The following is an 18926-nucleotide window of genomic DNA, read 5'->3' as shown; positions in this document are numbered from 1 at the left end:
ACTAGGAAGACAAATTCTAAAAGATACCAACATTTTTGTTGTTGTTGTTCTTATCTCTTTGACAGCCTGCATTTTATTTTATTTTGTTTTGTTTTTCCAGGCATTTCAATATTTAAAGAGCCATTAACCAAAGGAGGGGGGTGAATTTCTAGGAAAAGAGAAACAACAGACCTAAAATCTTAATGTCAGCCCTGCTTTACCTCACCCAGGCAAGTCTGGGGAAAGATGCCACGAGGCTGGGCATGGGGCTCAGGATGGGACCAGGCAAGTGGGAAAGAGTCCTGTTCTGCTGGAATTAAAAAAAAAAAAAAGCGAGTGTTATTAACCTCTAACCTCGTCTGCTCCCAGGTGGACACTTGCTCACATCACCAAATGCCGAACAATTTCATTCTTCCACAGTCCAAAAGTAGAACCAAATTGGATCAGCATGGTGACCCAGATGCTGTGTGTGTTTTTTGGGGGAGGTGAGGGTGAGGTCGGGGGTTATTTTGCAATCAGATTTGAGGCAGATTAAAATAAAAATTGGAAGCTAAGTATTCATTCTCATTTTTCAGAAAGAGACAACAAGAAGCTTTGCCCAAAGAATCTGAAAGTTACTTTAGACACAAGTGGGGTGTTTCTGATTTGGTGATTTTTGTTTGGCTTGGTTGCTTTATAAAAATCGCTTTTCGTTTTAGTCAGATCAGATGCAGGGTGGAGATGGATAGAATCAAGCTGAAATGCAGGAAAAGTTTTAACAACTAGATGATCCTTATTTGAATTTATAATACATTTAAAGGACTAGAAAATGTAATTTTTGATGACAAAATTATTTTGCAAAGCGCTATGCACTGTGTGAACAAGGGCACATGTGTGAGTATGTGTGTGTGAGCATGTGTGTGCGTGTGTGTGTGTGTGTGTGGTGTGTGTGCACAAGTGTCCTGTGCTGGGAGGCCACACATACACATGCACAAAGAAAGCTAAATTACTTTGAGAACAGGGAAATCGAAATGGAACTATTCTCACTTTTCAAGCCAAAGTCCACCAGGTAAAAACCCAAGCAGCTTTTGGCCACTCAGTCCAGCTCCTATGGTGACAACACTGAAGAGTCTTCTCCTTCCTGTCTCCAAAGCTGCCAACACAAAGCACCCAGGGCCGTGTCCCGGCCCCGCCAGGGGCGGCTCCCAGCCGGCCACGCATGAGCAGCGAGGTCACCGAGTCGGGGCTTTTCTGAGTCCTGCCTCTGAAGGCCGGAGTTCCTGCTCCCAGCCACGAGCTGCCTCTGCTCACTGGTGCTAACCCCTCTCCCTCAAATGACCAGTCAGAGAGGCCCTGAAATGTAGAGGCCACCTCCAGATCATGCTTCAGCCTCAGTTATCTTCAGCTCTGAAATGGGAAGAACAGACCCTACCCCAAGTGGGTACTATATGCATGAAGGACTGTAACTCATGTTCAGAATACAGGTGATAAATAATGGGAAAGTTCACTGAGAGTCTTTATTCTTATGAATTAGCTGCCCCTCCCTGCCTCCCTCCGGGGAAATGGAGCAATAGATTCTGGCCCATGACACTTAAGAATCTATGCATTTAAATATATATATATATATATATATATAATTTTTTTTTGACAAATACTGCAAAGAGGAAGAACTGAGGTTTGAATTTGACCCTCTTGGGGCCACGTGCCTTTTACATGCTCCTGCTTGCTGGCATCCCAGCCCCCCGCCCGCCCCCAGATCCCCTCCTGCAAACACAGAGCAGGGAGACAGATGCAGTGATACTGGATTACATCACTGGATAGCATGTGGCATTGAGGGGAGAAAAAAATTAGAAAAGACAAATGACATTTTGCTGCTATAGTGTGCTATTTTAGTGGTGATGCCTTGACTTTTGGCCCAAACGCATATGCCAATGGCAAGGCTAGCTCCAGGGACTCACAAAAAAGAATGTGTGTTCACAGCTGTACTGTACACCAATACAGATTACATGTTTTCAGTGTTGCGGCCACAACAGAATGCTAATTAACATACTGGAGTGATGAGAGCTGCTGCAAGGGCCTTATTGTTCCATTATTTCATGAAGCCCAGCTGCCTTTGTTTATGTCACTTATCCTCTCGTGCCACAGGTTTTTACTCCAAAAATACTATCCCAATACAACGTTAATATTTAAAAAACAAAGAGGTGGCAGATTGTCATTTTTGTGTCAGTCTCAAACTGCAAAACTGTTAAGCTGTTCTGGTTCGGTATTTAGAAATAATTTAACAGCCATATTCAGACACGGCCTGCATTCTAACATAATGGCTGAATACTTGAACCAAGCAAATGCATAACTATCCTGACATCACTTATGAGATTTAGATTGGTCAGTTAATGGAAGTCTTTACCAGAATCAATACCATAACAGCTTCTTGAAATGAACGTGATTTTTTACACGGAGTGCTGCGAACAATAACTACAGAAATATACTACCTTTGTGCCCGGCACAAAGGAACGAAGATGTAAAATTAAGCAGCAATTACATTTTTGCAAACTAATATTACAGTCGATTATTAAAAACAAACACTTTCAAAAATAGGTACTTATCATTAAATAATTGGAGAGCATGAATACCCCCCCGCACCTGATTAATCATTTTTTTACACTTTTTAATAGCTGTTTCACCTACTGGCTACATTATCAGGTTGCTATTAAGTATTGATATCGGTGATTGATGTAATAATGATTAAATAAAAAGCCCGTATTTAGAGCCTGGGTTTTCTTTTTTTGTTTTTTTGTTTTTTTGTAAATTTTTTTCAGAATCCTCATTCAAAAGAATACTGTCTGCTGGCTAAATTAGTTTTTTTTTTCCTTTTGCCTGGATTGTGCATAAAAGTGACATTCTATAAAATACAGGTTTCCTCAAATAGTGTTCCACCAGCAATCTATACATACTACAGTAATTTGCAATCACGGTCAGGGAAAGCTGTTGGCTCAAGCCCAAAATGTTTATGGTGCATTGCTTCCCCAAAGAACAAAAACACCCTGGAGTTTTATTTCAGATTTCCCTAAATGCGCCTTTATTGACACCAGGTACAATAGTTGGGGAAATACGTAATACCCCAGCCCAGACGCCATTCAACCAGAGTCATAAATTAAGTTAGAAAAGGTCTCCCCTAAAAAGTATAGCACTCCACTAATCAAAGCCACACTGTCGCTCAAGAACACGAAATCTTCCCAACAGCCAATTGAGTGAACAAGCCATAGTTGCTTTTTAACGAGTTTAACCGGTAATCTCAGATAAATGGAGACCTGCTTGAAGTGTCTGTCTTCCATAAGGCAGTAATGAGAGGATTTAGAGCATTCTGCGTCCCAAACTGCGTATAACCGAGAGAACGCCTCCAGTGTGTCACTATCGGCGACAGAGGGCTTCCTCAGCTATGGCCATCCCCCACTGTGGACACAACATAGATTTTTTTTAATTGGATCCAGGAGCTAGCTAAATTATCCAACTGCTCTGCGCTTAAGCCCCCAGCTAGCTTATATACCAATAATAATAAACTTTCCATAATAGCAGCTCAGCCTATGACTGTTTTTTTTTTTTCTCTTAACCTAAAAGTGCAAGCACTTTATTCTGCTTACAGCCACTGAAGAAACTCCTGAATTGGTTTCCTCCTAAAAAAAAATCGCTCAAAAATTACAGAAGGGATCCAGGTAAATAATATTCTATTATGTACGTGTGGATTTTCACAGGAAAACCTGTTTATCTTCCGGTACCGGAGACAATAAGATCATAGCCCATCCTTCTGTAATTTGTGGCTGAATTTTCCCCTTCCTTCATAATGTTTATTCACCGGGTCAAAGCCACAGCCAGTCACAATCGCACCCCGGGACCATGACAGCAGCGTGGGGGGCTGCATGATCGTGATGGGTCAGACTCAATCTGATGCGGCTTCCGCTGGACCCTCTACACTGAACGCATTCATGTTTCGTTTGCGAAAACAAAGCACGAGCCCTGTGCTGCCGTTGTGAGCATCAGAAAAGTGTTAAATTTATAAATAAAGAGATCAAAATCCTTTAGTGGGCAGAAATAATATCTTCAAACTAAATGCTCAGTTCCACCATTTGGACATATTTTTAACAATCCCACTTAAACTTTGCGAAAACTCTATTGAAAATTTAACCTTGTGCTCTTGAAGCTGAAACTGATAAAACTTAATAGCAACGAGGCACTGAAACACTAATAAACTCATTATAGATCACATAAATGGGATGTCTGCGTGGCTGCCAGACAGCACACACGAGCAGCTTCAGTTGCAAAAAGCAAAGGCAAGCAAGGTGGTACGGATGTCTGTGTGGACAGTTGGAGGGAGAGGATATGGTAACACTTCACAATAAGTTTGCTAAATTTACTTGATTAGGCAGTTCATTTAGAAATCTCAGACGCTAATTATAGGTAGATGCAGACAAGCTGGTATGGAAGAATGAGATTTCCTGAGGCCTGAGAGCCACATCAGGGCCCACTCTTCCAGATTGGATTCTGAGTCCTCGAAACTCTTTCCACTTGACTGCCTTCACTTCAACCAGCTCCCTCCTTGGACCCCACTGGCTTCTCCCCAGCAGGATCTGTGGAACCACCCCCCAGAACCGGTGAGCACCACAGCCTGCACCTTGAAGCCTTACTTGCCAAATTCCAACGCACGCGCTCAATTTGGCTCACGTGGAGATTTAAGAAAAACACCGAAGAGTTACCAACTTGCAAACACTGAGTTCCATACGGAAATTCGGATTTCTGACTTCCCCTGAGAAATGCCAATGTCTAGCAGCACCAGACCCACATTCCCGTGGACAAGCAGCAGAACATGCATTCATTCTCCAGGCGGTCACAAGCTCATCCGTCCATGGGGATGCTCTTGCCCCTGCAGCGTTAGCGTTCGGCAGCCCTAGCCTGTGCCACGCAGAGGAAAGGGAAAACAGGGTCAAGAGACGCTTCTCCAAAGGGAAGCTGGAGGGTGAACTGGAAGCACATGGCTTCAGGTTCCAGGCCCCAGGACGTGGCGACCCGAGCCAGCTCTGCCCCAACGCACGGCCCTCCTTGTAGAGGATTAGGACACACAGCCCCTCCCCGCCATGGCGAGGAGAATCTAGCAATCCTGGAGGCACGGAAGTAGGAGCCTGGGGCAGAGGTCCAAGGGACCAAGCATGAGGCTCACACACCCAGAGACAAGGCAAATGGTGGAAGACTTTACTCACCCTGGGGACCCACCACTCTTAGCCTGGGGAGAGGCCACGATGCAACCTGGACAGGAAGGACTGGGACCAAGGAAGGAGGAAGCAGAGGACAGATGGAGGCGGAGCTGGTAGGTGAGACCAGCAACGTGGGAGACTCCACACATGGCCGCCACACCCCGTGGCCAGTGGTGCCGCGGTCAGAACCAGCGTCAGGGTTTACTCATCCCTGGTCTATGTTCTGGACTCTCGCCCCCCGCCGTGCAGCCGGTCCTGCACTGTGGGCACCTCCTGGGGTCTGGTTAAAAGTGAGCAGTGTGGGCAACACCCCCGACCTCCTGAAGCAAATACACATTAAAGGTGCGGACCCGTCCAGCTGACAGAGAAAGCAGACGGGCCACTCCACGGTCCCAGGCTTTGCCTTGCGTGGGGCACACGGAGTCTGAATTGCAAAGGAGTCCCAGGACGGGAGGCTGCGTTTCTAGTGGAGACACGTTCCAAGTCCATCCACCTCGATGATGTTCTTTTAGACCATCAATAAATATGGCTTCAGTAGTCAGATGATATTTAATTAGCATTAAACTCTTTTATTTCATGTAAGTTAGAGCCTTGCCTAAGACACTTCATTTGGAAAGTAACCTGGCACTCAAGATTAAAATGAAATATTAGCATGTCAGCGGTAGCCTCTTCGTGGTGTGCTCCCCTTCTGCCCTCCAACCCTGCAGGGGAACAACATGGCACTGCTTCCAAATTTCCCCCGCACAAGGGAATTGACACAGGGGCTCTCAGAGATGAGGAGTCGGACTTTCTTACGTAGGAAAGGGGCTGTTGCCCCTAGGAAGTGAGAAATGGAAAAACTCATCTTTGTCAAAGTTGGAAGTAAATTTTCCTCCCTCTGTCTGATTTTCCTCTCTGCACCTCAAAGCCACCAAGCCCGCCCCTGCCTCCGAGCCTCCACATACGCTGGACCCTCTCTCCGGGAGCTGCCCCCTCCTCGCAGGCTCTGACCTGCCCTTTAGAGGTCAGACTCAATGGCACCTCCCCAGAAGGACCTTCCCTGACCTCTCAGTCTCTGCTAGGCCTTCTCTCTTTGCCTCAGATCCCCCATTTTTTTAATACTCTGCATGGCATGTGTCCCTACAGATCGTTTTCTGGTTTCTTCTTCTATTTGTTTATTTCTTGATTGCCGCCTCCTCCAACTAGAATGACTGCTACCCAAAAGCAGGGACTTTGTTTTGTTTTCTGCTATAGTCCCAGGGCCTAAGACATCTGACTCATCAAGCAGGATAAAGGAAGGAGGGAGGGAGGAAAATTAATAGATCATAGATTAGATCATAGATACACAGGCAAATGATAGCTTCATAGACACAGATGATGGAGAAACAGAAATGGATGGGGGTATTGGGGGATGAATAGAGAGATGATAGGAAATAGATGATAGATGGCTAGATGGATGGATAGAAGACAGAAGATGATGGATGGATGGATGGATGGATGGATGGATGGATGGAGGGACAGACAGACTGATAGATAGCCAGCCAGCTCAAGTGATCAGGCACTTTGGCTGACACAAAAGAGCATGGTGCCTCCTCTCAAGAATCTTGCAGTCTGGAAGGGAAGAGTCAGAAAGCATGGCCCAGTAACCACTCACAGCATTGTCAGATGTGACCAGAGCAGTGCATGGTTAAATGACAATTGGAGATTTTGAGGGCAGGGCCTGAGATCAGAGGGACTCTTGCTCTGGGGGCTGGAGGGACCAGCGAGAGGCTTCCTGGGAAGCGGGGGAGGCAATGGCTCCATGAAGGAACCTGAGCTAGGTCCTAAGAACCTGGCTGGACGCAAACAGTCCAAACAAGGCCACACAGTGAATCCCAAAGGCTTGCCCATGGACCCCTTGGACACGCAAGATGATTTTAGGTGATACACAGAAAAACTCCTTTAAAAAATTAACACTTATATAATTATTTCAATATTTACTATGAAAAATATATAACTGGCACACCAAACCAGAGATTTCATAGACATTATTATTTAGAACAAAGCTAAATATAATACTTAATTAAAGAAGTGTGTCCTTTAAAAAAAAAACATTAAGTCTACAAGCAGGATGTACTTGATATGGTAAAAATCACAAAAGAAGGGCAGCTGGGTGGCTCAGTCAGTTGAGTGTCCAACTCTTGATTTCGGCTCAGGTCATGATCTCAGAGTCATGGGATCGAGCCCCGCGTCAGGCTCTGTGCTCAGCACTGAGTCTGCTTGTCCCTCTCCCTCTGCTCCTCCCCCCTGCTTGTGTTCGCTCTCTTTCTCTCTGTCAAATAAATAAATAAAATCCTAAAAAAAAAAAAAAACAAGAGATGTATGAATGATGAAAGTGTGTGGCCTAGACCCAAGGGGTCATTCTCGGCATAAATTCTGCCCCCCACTGCCCTGAAGGGCCTGGAAGTTCTCATCCACAGGTGGACTTGCTCTGCTGGCTCTGGTCCCCAGCTGGGCTGTCAGAGGCAGATGTGACTTCATAGCCCTTCCCTGGGGTTGTGGAAGTGGCAAGGGTGTGTCCAAGCACACCAGGCCCTCCCTGGGCATGCACCCCCAATCTGCCAAAGCTGCACGGGAAGCAGGAAGTGCTCCTAGGAAGAAATCCACAGGCTGGCCCTGCCTCTTCCAGGAGCAACCACAGAAGCAACAGCAAGCACCCTCCCCCCCGCCCCCGCCTTGTAAAGGAGAGGACAGAGACAGAGGGAGGAAGAGACAAGAGAGAGACAGAGAGACAGAAAGAAGAAATGCTGGCTAAAGTCCTTATCAGGAAGAAAAATTTCTAAATGCATGAACTCTATTTATACCCTGAATAAACAAGATCATTACGTGTTCGTTTCATAAGTTGAGCCTTGATTCCAAGATCACCAGTGGTCACAAATGTTTGGGTTTCACATAAGCATGTTTTAAAGCCATGGGTCTTGACCCTCTGACCAGGAAGCTAAGCTTGGCCAACACTTTCACACTGTGATCAAGGCATAGAGCAGAGAGTTGAACAAACTAACATCGTACTCTTGAAATCGAAGTATAAGCAGAAGAACTGATGAATCTGCTAATTGTTCCATTGTTCACGCCCACTCTGCACATTGGCACACAACCCGTGCAACCCGAAGTGCACCTTTTGTACATGTGGGCAAAGAAAAACATGCAGGAGCCTGATGGATGTGAGTGTGGGGGTTTTAAAAAGCAATCCTCTCTACATTATTTTTATTATTTTTTAAAGGCCAGCTCACTGTGGGCAGCTCATGGCCCTGGCCTCAGGACCGTGGCAAGCCGGGCACAGTTGGGACACCCCAAACCTAGCATGGTGCCTGCTTTACCCCTGTCTTTCTGAGGTCACTGTCACTCCCAACCAGGAGAAGGGTAACAACATCCAGGTCTGCACCAGGCTGATGGGTATATTCCTTCTCCCCGGCCCTGCCTCCACCGCCTAGGTCAGCTTGGATAGCGTGAACGGTCTTCACTGCCCATTTCTGTGGAGTACATCCCAATAAAATTCCCTGACCTGACATGCAGCCTCTCTCACCAGCAGGCCCTCCCCACACCTCCACTCATGCTAACCTATACTCTAAGTTCCAACACAACAGAGCTATCTGTCATTCCCCAACACCAATCCCATCCCCAGTCTGTCCCCAGTTTCCCTCCCCCACTGCCTCTGCCTGGAATGGCGCTCAGCACCCCCACCACAGCCCCCGCCCCAGCTGCAAAGGCATCTGGCACCAATTCCTGCCTTCTGCAAGCAGCTCCTCTCTCACCTCTATTTCTGACAATCTTCTGGGGCCCCAAGGCCCAGCTCCAACACCAGCTCTCCCTGAAGCTCTTCCTGAGCCACCCAGTGGGTCTGACTTCTCCCTTCTGAAAAAGGCATGCAGTGCTGAGCCCAGAGTACACACACAGCATTTAGGAGCCCCTTTCTTAGTAGTCAACATCGTATTCACATTGCTCTTGCTTACTGATCACTCCCTTTCCAGTTCGAATCCAGGGCTTTCTGTTTAATCTCGGAGGTGGCATTGGTCACGTTCTCATTGCGATATGGCTTTCTGTGTCTCTTTTCCCCTCTGTGTCTGCCCCCCTCCTTGCTCCGGATGGTAGCACATATCTGTTGGTTCAAACTATACTGAAGAATGACGTGCCTTATTCCCCCATAGGCAGATCCGTCTAGGCTCAGTGTCAGTGAATGCTTGGGCACAGTCCTTAGGGCCCATGCTAATTTGCAGCCCTGGTGATCACTACCTCCTGGGATAGCAGGACCCCCAAGGGTCTTCCAGGTTTAGATCCTAACCGAACATGCTGTTCCCCATGCAAACTCCATAGAAAATCTGGAATGGGGGGAAAAGATGGGAAAAACTATGGGTCCTCTACCCGTCAACCTAGAATTCCAGGGGCTTATCCCAACTCACTGGGGAGTAGGCGGGCCCTTGCAGCACAAAACCCAATTCAAAGTCTTCAGCTGATGTCAGCTCTCAATTTCTCTCTGACTCTAAAACATTAACCAATAGTAGTGCAACAGGCCATTTCAAGGGGATTAAAAGCATAAATTGGCCTTGGCCTTGAGGCTAAACCTCAACTACAGAACCTTCTTTAAAACCCTATTTCAACTATCCTCAAAGCAGAAGGGCACGGTGGCCCTGGGCCTCTCTCTGTATTCTTCTTCACGGCTCTGGATCCTTTGAGCCCAACTTCGCTAAGCTGAGGCAGATGTGAGGATCATCTCAGACCATAAGAATCACATCACTGCCAACCACTCTTGGCAGTCTGTGTCTCACACACACACACACACACACACACGTGCCAGCGAAGGCCTGAGATAGAAGGGAAGTCAAGATACTTTTCTCTACCTCTTTTCTTTCCCACCTGGCCCATTATCAGACCCATAAAGACAATCTGGGTCAGTGAAAGGGAAAAGCCATCCTGTCCTTATCTAACAGCACACCATTGTATACACAGATCTTTATTTCCCACATAAAGTTAAAAGGTTTGTGCCCACTTTACTTTCTGTGCATCATCTTCCTTTTTTTACTTTAATTAGCATGCCTGAAACAAAAGACAATGATTTCAAAATATACTAGCCGCACTGCAAAACCATCCAAATAGAGTTGTTCTTGCCTTTCTCACCTCTTACAGAAGAAGGAGGAGAAAACGGTGACGGAATGCTTGGGACCATGGAGAGGAAAATGGTCTCCACTTAGTTTACCCTCAGTTGAGCTCAGAGAGAGAGGGAGAAGCAGGGTTCTAGAAAGGTTAGGCTGGGTGAAGGAAAATCCTCAGTGACAGAGTCATCCCGGAAGTAGCTGGGACAAGACGGACATGGCTGGCCCACCCCGGCCCTGGGTCCACAGGCCTGGAGCCAGGAGCGGCAGAACAGCAGGGAAGCAGCTAGAACGTCTGCCCATGGGCAGTGGATCCAGCCCTAATGGCGGTCCCTCTGCTATTTTGGCAGCCAAGCCTGACGCTCCCTGCAGAGTGGCCTCCCGGAGAGCCAGCCTGTGTCGCGTGGCCCCCAGCAGATTGTCTTTACAAGCGAATGCTGGAAAGCAGGTTCTCATCTCCCTCTGCTCACCAGGAAACCTGCCTGCTTCAGGCCTAGGACTGGCACACCTCTGCTCCAGGCACAGCTGCGGCTGGAAGAGTCAAAGGGACACTTGGCCTGAGGCTCTGGAAGAGCAGGGCCCTGACAGTGACAGCTCACACACTCAGGATCAGCTTCGGTCATCGGGAGACCAGGCCGCCGGTCATGGTGAAGTTGATGTTTTTTTTTTTTTAACTGAGATGCAACCCAGATCCCTCCTATCCCCTTGTATAGCTGCCCATACTGCACTGTGAGGGACGGACAGACATCCACACAAGGCAGAAGCGAGGCGCCATGGGTGAATGTGCCTCTTTTTTTTAATTTTGTGGTGTCTATTTGCAAAGCTGACCTAATGCACGGCCTCACAGCTCTCAACCTCTGAAGGGCCAAGAGGGACACAGGAGCCTTTGTCTAGTGGCAAACAAAGGCAAAGTCATGGCGGAGTGGCCCCTAAAGTGACGTGGGACACTGGCCCCGCCCGTGAGGACGCGGGCCCTACCAGGCCGCTTGCTGGGGCAGATGCCGAGGGACGTGGCAGAAGGAACCGCATGTCCAGCCTCAACCCCACGGCCTGCCCCACTCGGAGCGGCTGGTCCCAAACCCAGGGAGAGGTGGCATTTCCCTGCCCCGCCAGCTCACACAAAGAGAAGCATCTCCAAAAAGAAAGATCCCATCCTCGTTTTGACACCTGAATTGAAGCCGGTCACTCAGACTTCTCCGGGCCTCTCCCCTGACTCCCTCACTCCAGAGTGAAACCTCCGGAAAGGTCTTTCGATCATAACCTGGTTGCAAAGCAGAAAGAGCCCATTATTAGCTCCATAAACGAATCCAGCGCCATTAAAGGGAAAGAATGTGACACGAAGCTTTTGTTTCCAAAAATGAAAGAAAGAAAGCCAAATGGAAAAGAGAAAGAAGGAAGGAAGGGAGGGAGAGGAGAGGAGGGGAGGGGAGAGGAGAGGAGAAGCCACCCCAGCTGCAGAACTGTGTGGAAGGAGAAGGCGGCACCCAGACGTGGGGGAGGCTGGCTCGGGCTGGTGCCGGGTGGCAAGAAGGGTTAAATTTATGTTCCATTACAAGTCCCCTTTTTTTTTGGTTTCATCTTCTCAGTAAAACACATAACTTAAAATGAAATCAAATATTAAAAATGACAGACTCTATAAGTGCTGTGAGTAACTCCAGGTCACGGAGGGAGGGAAGAGCCGGCGAGTTGTCAGGCCCTATCTGTCAGAGTGAATTAGAAACAATCAACAGACACTGAAGGGGAAGGTGATTGTTATTAGGCAGCGGGGCTGGGGCCGGGCTGCCCAGATGTGCTCGTGCATATCAAGGACAGGAAGCGGCAGTTTAATTCAGGAAGCCCTGGCGAACAGGGCAGCTGAGAGGAGAAAAGTCCTTTGTCGCTAATAAGCTGGAAGTTACTTTGATAACAGCAGGGTTAGACTGGAGAATAAAACACATTTCTTTCACTACCACACACCATTAATATCACAGAAATGCGGGCCGAAGTGCCGCTGGGCCTGCGCGGGATTAGCCGCTGGCCTGCCTTGCCCTGGGGCCTGGGAGGCCTGGGGGGCCAGCGAGAGGCCCCACCTGGCCCGGGGACCACCCACCTGGCCCAGGGACCCCCCACCTGGCCCGGGGCCCCTCCCACACCTGGCCGGGGGCCCCTCCCCCCTCCTGGCCCGGGGCCTCCCCCCACCTGGCCCGGGGACCCTCCCACACCTGGCCCGGGGCCTCCCCCCACCTGGCCCGGGGCCCCCTCCCACCTGGCCCGGGGCCTCCCCCCACCTGGCCCGGAGCCCCCTCCCACTTGGCGGGGGGCCTCCCCCAACCTGGCCCAAGGCCACCGCTCCTTCCGGGGCCAGGCTCCTCCTGACCACGTGGGCCCGACAGCCGCCCTCCAGAAATGTCGTCTGACCGAAGAAGAATAAAGATAGTATTTCCTTATTTCCCCGTGTCAGGCCCTCCCGTCTCTGTGGCCTGTGGGGAAGGTGCGAGCCCGGTAAACAGCCTCCATATAATGAAGTCCATGTATGCAGCAACGAAAAGCAATTTTATATGCAGACAAGGCCCGATTTCATAAGAAATTACTTATGCAGGCGTTCTGCAATTATCCTGTGATACTTTCAGGCAACAGTCTGACAGCAGTTGTGCAAACAATAAAGGGATTACAGAAATAAAAACAAATAATATTACACACACAGAAACTCCATGTTGCATGTGGACGGGATGAAGGGAGCCAGGCAGGGGCCAACAGGAAGTGAGGCCAGAGACCGGCCCATCCTCTTCCCAAGCGCTTAGACTACAGGGAAGCTCACTCCCCAGCACCCTGGCAGGAGCCTGGCAGCTGGATGGGAGTCTGCCCCCTCTCAGCAGACCTGCTCGCCTCTCAAGGGGGTGAGGACATGGGTCACATTGGCAGAAGGGGCACAGTCACAGGACCAGCAAGAGACAAGCAATGGGTGGGCTGAGCAGTTCTCACACCAGGTGGCCTCCCAGGACAGAAAGCATCTTGTCCTTCCACCTCATGCCCGCATCAATCCCTATCCAGTTGCAGCCCAGAGCCTCCAGTCAACTTGGTGCACGGTCAGGACTGCCCCTCCCCAAACATAGGTGAGCACAGGAGGTGCATCGGCCCCGCATAAGGACCCATCAAGCAAGGCTCAGGAGGCGGGGGGCATTCACCTTTGACGGGTAGGAGGAAGGAAGGGTGGTTCTATCACGTGCTCCCAGAGGGCACAAATCGAACTCACCCATCACCATGTCCCCATAGGAGATGTGGGTGGGCACCCTATAACTCAGGAGTCGGGGGAACCCAATGGGATGGGATGTAGAGGCTGGAAAAGGGGCATCCTGACCACCCTCCCCAGAAAATGGGTGCATTCTCCTCTCCTCTGGGTAGCAAATGTCCCCGTGCAGCCAGGAGCTGCCCCTGGCCTCCCTGCAGTAAGACAACACGGGAACACAGAGGGGACCGAGGACCTGCAGGTGCTGTGGGTCTATGAGCAGTACCTGCCCAGAGCCTGGACTGTCCTGTGGGCAGCCCGGGGGGAGTGCAGGCCACGCTTCCTGAGCCCCCACTGTCCTCGGTGCTGAGCGTGGGCCTCCCAAAGCGCGGGCTGCAGCTCAGCCCAGTCTACAGACCCTTGCATTTGCAGAAAGGTTTTTTAAAACTCAAATTAGTTGCTAATATTAAAGAAAAAGAAAAGAAAAGAAAAAGAACTGGATTTTTTTTTAAGTGTCTTTCCTTAAAAACTATGAAGACCTGCAAAAAGTCTGCCCAGAGCCAGAGGTGGCTGCAATGACGAGGGCTGGGGGATGCTTTCAGTAGGGTCCGCTCTCCCCAGCCTGCTCTGTCCACACCCAGCGTCACGCATTTACCACCGAGACCCTGCCTGCATTTGGGTTTAGGACAACACCCCAGAGAGAGCTGAGGCCTGTCCAGGGCACACAGTAAAAGGCCGGGCCAAATCCTCCCTAGGTGTCCCCATCCTCAGGAACTCACTCTGGGGCAGAGCCCAAGACCTCCCCTAGCTGAGCTGGCTTCAGCACTGATGATCTTTGTTCAAAACCTTTGGGGTTCTGTAGCCCTAAAATGGGCCGAGAAGAATACCTGAGGGGCAGCCCTCTATCATCTGTACACGTATCAGGACTCCTCAGCCAGGTCCTGGCCTCCTTGTGTCCTGAAGGTTGGCATACATCAAGCCCAAGTAGGACTTAGGCTTGGCAATCCTTGCGTTCCAGGAAATTTGGAAAGCAGTGTGGAATTGGTACATGTCAATTGAGTTTGCTTAAAGCAAGGTGCAACAAATTCCAATGATTACCAACTGCAGAGGTGAGAGGCTCCCCATCAATGACCCCGGATGACTGCTGACCACTCCGTGTGCCAGGAACTATTCTAGGAGCTGTGAGAGCGGCTGGACCGACAAAGACAGCCCCAGTCCCTGCCACGGCCTCCATCAGCCAGGAGTGGCCCCCACGCTGCCCACAGTGGCCTGAGGGACAGCCCGCTGTGCTCAGGTGAGGGCCGGGCTGGGCACAAACACGCCTTGGGCCTCAGTCTCTAAACTTATAAAATAAAGGTAGCTTTCATGGCAAAGTTTTCTGCTAGCCCTGGGGTTCTGTGACGGCAGTACCCAGGCTCACAAGGGAAAGGAGGCCAAACTATAATCACCAAGAATCTTAACTCTGAAACTCGGTCTGCATGTTCTTGGACAGCCCCTGAATCAGCATTAACAGACAGTGCTCACAGCCCCGTTTGGAGCAGTGCATGCGATGCGCAGGCCCCTCCCAGAGGCCCACACGGGCTCAGGCAGACCATGGCTCCCTGATAAGGGAGCCCCCAAAGCTTTCCACCTGCAACTCTGCCCAAGCCCACAGCTGGGGGGGCACAGGAAGGTCCAGATGAGCAGCTGCAAGGCATTACTGTGAATCACCACATCACCTCTGAGGGCAGAGCCCCCAGATCAGCTGGCTCCCTTTCCTGCACCCACAGAGCCTACAATCCCTAACTCCCAGCTTTAGACAAGTAACCGGGACATCCCTCTAGCAGAAAATAAAGGCCATGGCAAAACATGAGCGGGCTCATGTCACTTACAGAATTCGGGCACCTAGGAGCATGCCCACACATAGCAAGGTGGGCTTCTCAAGACACCTCTGGTCACAAGCAACACAGACATAAAACCAAGCCAGCACTCCTCACCATGGCTACAAAGCCATGTCCAATCCAGGCCCTCCGACCCACCTACCCTCTCCCCAGAGCTCACGGTGCTCTAGCCTCACTGGCCTATAGTCTGTCCCTCAGACATGCCAAATTCTCCCTCACCACAGGGCCTTTGCACTTGCCTTTCCTTCTGCTGGGAATGCTCTTCCTCCAGATTTTCACCGGGCTGGCTCCTCCATGTCCTTCAGCCCTCTCACTTCCAAGGTGCCTTCCTCAGGAGGGCCTTCCTCACCACCTACCCCTCTCAAGTAGAGCACTTCCCCTCCCTCTCTCCCACCCCAGACCTTCCTCATTGCACTTTATCACTATCTGACATCAGCTTCTCCACGGTTGCCTTGTTTACTGCTTCCTAGCCCCACAACAGAAGCTCCTTAAGGGCAGGGAGCTTGTCTGTCTTGGCTAAGGCCGTACCCAGGGCTGCTCCAAAGCCAAGGGGTCAGGCTCCAAAATCAGAAAGACGCATGCTCAAACCTTGGCCTTACCATCCGTCAGCTGTGTGACACGAGGGAGGCCACTTAACTTCTCTGCCCTCAGTTTCCACATCTGGAAAATGGAACGAGTATCAACAGCTACCTGCTAGCCACACGGCGACAATGAAGATGATCCCAAGAAACTCTGGGACGGGAACCACCCCACCTGTTCTCCAGAGTCTGAGTTATCTCTGATTTTCGTTTTCTCTCGGGCTACGCGGCCGGCACGAGGCCTTACTACCTCATTCAGCTGCTACGGAGGCGTTTGCAGGGATCTTGATCTTTACCTCCATGAGCCTGGAGATCTCCTGGTGAAGATCAAATACGACGCAAAGCCCCACACACATATGCAGGGCTTATCATCATTATCACATAGAAATTACAATTATTCCCTCCCTCCTCCGTGTTCCCAGAGTGCCGCTCCCACAGCATTTAGCTGAAGTGATTACTGCTGCAGGAGGGCTGTTGACTCACGCAGCCGTGCCAGGACAACGGGGCCGCCTCGGGACAGCCCGGGGCCCGGCAGGGCCAGCGCCCTCGCCCCGCCCCCGCCACCCCACACAGAGGGACCCTGACGCATCTGTCAGAGCGGGGCAAGGTCCCGTGGTCTCTGAGGTCCACTGCCCTCTGCACGCCCTGGGCTCTTTCTGAAGGATGACACTGAGGAGGGCTGGCTGGCCCCAACTCATGGCTCTGCCTCCCATCCTTGCCCGGATGCTCCGGAAATCCATGCTGTGGTGGGATATTAAATCGTTTTCTGATGCGTGCGAGAGGTTCGGTTACTGACGGGTCACTTAGGGTTTCTATGCAATGGCACCTCGTGGGGGCTGTCTGGTTGTCCCAAAGTTGCCCTTGTATAGCATTTCACAGAACACTTTGAAGGTCAAGTGTCCATTTCAAAGGATGGGGAGGGCATTGGTGGAAAGGACAGAAGCAAGGGTCCCGACAGGTCCCTTCAGGAGTCCAGAAGTGGCCCAGCCAGCACATCACGGCTCCAAGCTACTCGGAGAGACAGTCCAACTCCAGGGCCCAAGAGTCCCCGGTGCTGAGGCGGGAAGTCAGGACAAAGGAGCTTGTCTCTAAGACCTGTCCCCCTTCCCTATATTGCTCTTGCATATAAGGTTTCAAATCCTACTTCCATGCACATAACCCTAAACTTATTCCAAGATTTACCTTTTCCATGCGGGAAAATCTCCCCGCCTTCTCATGGCCAATCCCAACAACATCACATCGTTGTTCTTTATCTTCCAGGAGGCCCAGAGCATGCCGAGATGATCAGGTCTTTAAAATGCAGGCTTCTGAGGCAGAAAACCTGGTGAGGCTGGTGCGTGGCCTATTCTCCAGAGTCTGAGAAACCACCCGAAGGAGGGCTGTGTCCATTCACACAAGAAGCTCCAGTCAATCCAGCGCCTCCGGCTCGGTCCCTCCACCTGGTCAGAGGCGGCGGCTCAACCTTCTCTCTCCTTCCCTGTCCAAGGCGGGTCAAGGGAAATGGCCAGCACCCTTGCAGTGCCTCTTCTCCCACTCAAGAGGCACAGAGCATGGAAAGTTCCAGAAGAAGCTGGTGCACGGGCTCCTCCCGGGAAAGCCAGCCTCACCCGTCTCCCCTACCTGAGGCCCTCGGCAGTGATGCTCCGCGGGGCTCTCAGAAACTGTGAGCATCCACGCGGCAGAATTCCTACCATCAATGTAGCAGCTAAATATTGTAAGACTCCTAACTCCCCCATCTGTGTTTTGCCTCCCAAGAGGGAAAATAGTCTTCACAGACATTCCCTTATCTGGCAGGCAAATTCTAAACCTTACTGGCAATCACAGGCTTGTTTTCCCAACCAAACAGCTATGGAACCAAAAATTGCTCTGCCTGGGATATGCTGAGGAGGGAACTAGCCAAACCGCTCAGTCTGGAAGCCCAGGGCCGGGAAGCCCTTGGGCTTCTCCATCGCTGGAGAAGACCGGCGCTCCACAGACTTCCCCACTGCCCAGGGAGGCTGACGGAAGCCACAAAATACCTTCTGGGGTGTTGAAAGTGTTCACTGGTGTTCACTGCTGGTGTTCACTGCTCCTCGTTCCTAACAAGGAATACACCCACCAAGAAGCTGACGGAAAACACTCACCACGGTGTGAAATCAACACTTTCTAACTCAAATAAAGGGGGTAAAAAAAAAGCAGGGGGGCAACTTCCAACCCTTTGGCTGCAGTTATTTTCTCCTATGAGATCACACGAGGCAGGGGCACCACGGCGGCCCTGGGCCCTACCACCAAGCGCACCGTGGCACCCCGCACCCTCACTTTCCAGTTTATGGTCTTTCCCTGCATTTCACCTGGCCCCTCCCGGCCTCAATGCCAGAACCCCATACCTGTGCAATTGCTAATAAACGAATCTGATGATAACTGTAGGAGCCTAATTGATAGGGGCCTTTATCGACTGGCCTTGATGTCTATCTGAAGTTCTCAACAGCCAAGATTTAAATGTTTCATTTTATTTTTAACTTTCACTTTTCCACATTTCAGCAATGTCAGGCAAAGAGGTATGGTTTTACTATCAGAAAGAATCATGGTGCAGAATAATTTATGACTTCAGCTTGGGCTTTCAGAAAAGCTATTTCAAATCTTCACTTTGATTTGGTTGTATCAAAACTACTCCAAATAACAGCGGCCCTTTCTCGGAACCAGAATATGTTAGCGGCACCTCAGGATTGCGAACTGAAGCCTCAGATTCATCCCAGAAGAAAACTCGAGAAGGGAATTAAACCTCCAAGGGGAAAATCACCTTTTTTCCAGATTCCTTTCTTCCCCCTCCTCACCCATCCCCAGACACACCCAAACCACAAAGGAAGGCCTCGCTGTGTGGGGAAAGGTCCCGCCAGCCACCACTCACCCAGAGCTTCCCGCCAAGCCAGGCAGACCGATCCTACCTACCGGGGTGGTGGGGGAGGCTGGGAGGAAGC

General features: G+C 50.4%; 1 protein-coding gene across 8 annotated transcripts in view; it reads right to left on the bottom strand.

The window, feature by feature from the left end:
- ZNF536 (zinc finger protein 536) overlaps window positions 1-18926 on the bottom strand; it is a 422991-nt gene that overhangs the window by 290075 nt on the left and 113990 nt on the right. The gene's annotated exons all lie outside the window — the stretch shown is intronic.

Source organism: Phoca vitulina, unplaced genomic scaffold (assembly GCF_004348235.1).
Source record: "Phoca vitulina isolate PV1807 unplaced genomic scaffold, GSC_HSeal_1.0 scaffold58, whole genome shotgun sequence".
Lineage (NCBI taxonomy): Eukaryota > Metazoa > Chordata > Mammalia > Carnivora > Phocidae > Phoca > Phoca vitulina.
This window is presented reverse-complemented; position numbering and strand designations above follow the sequence as displayed.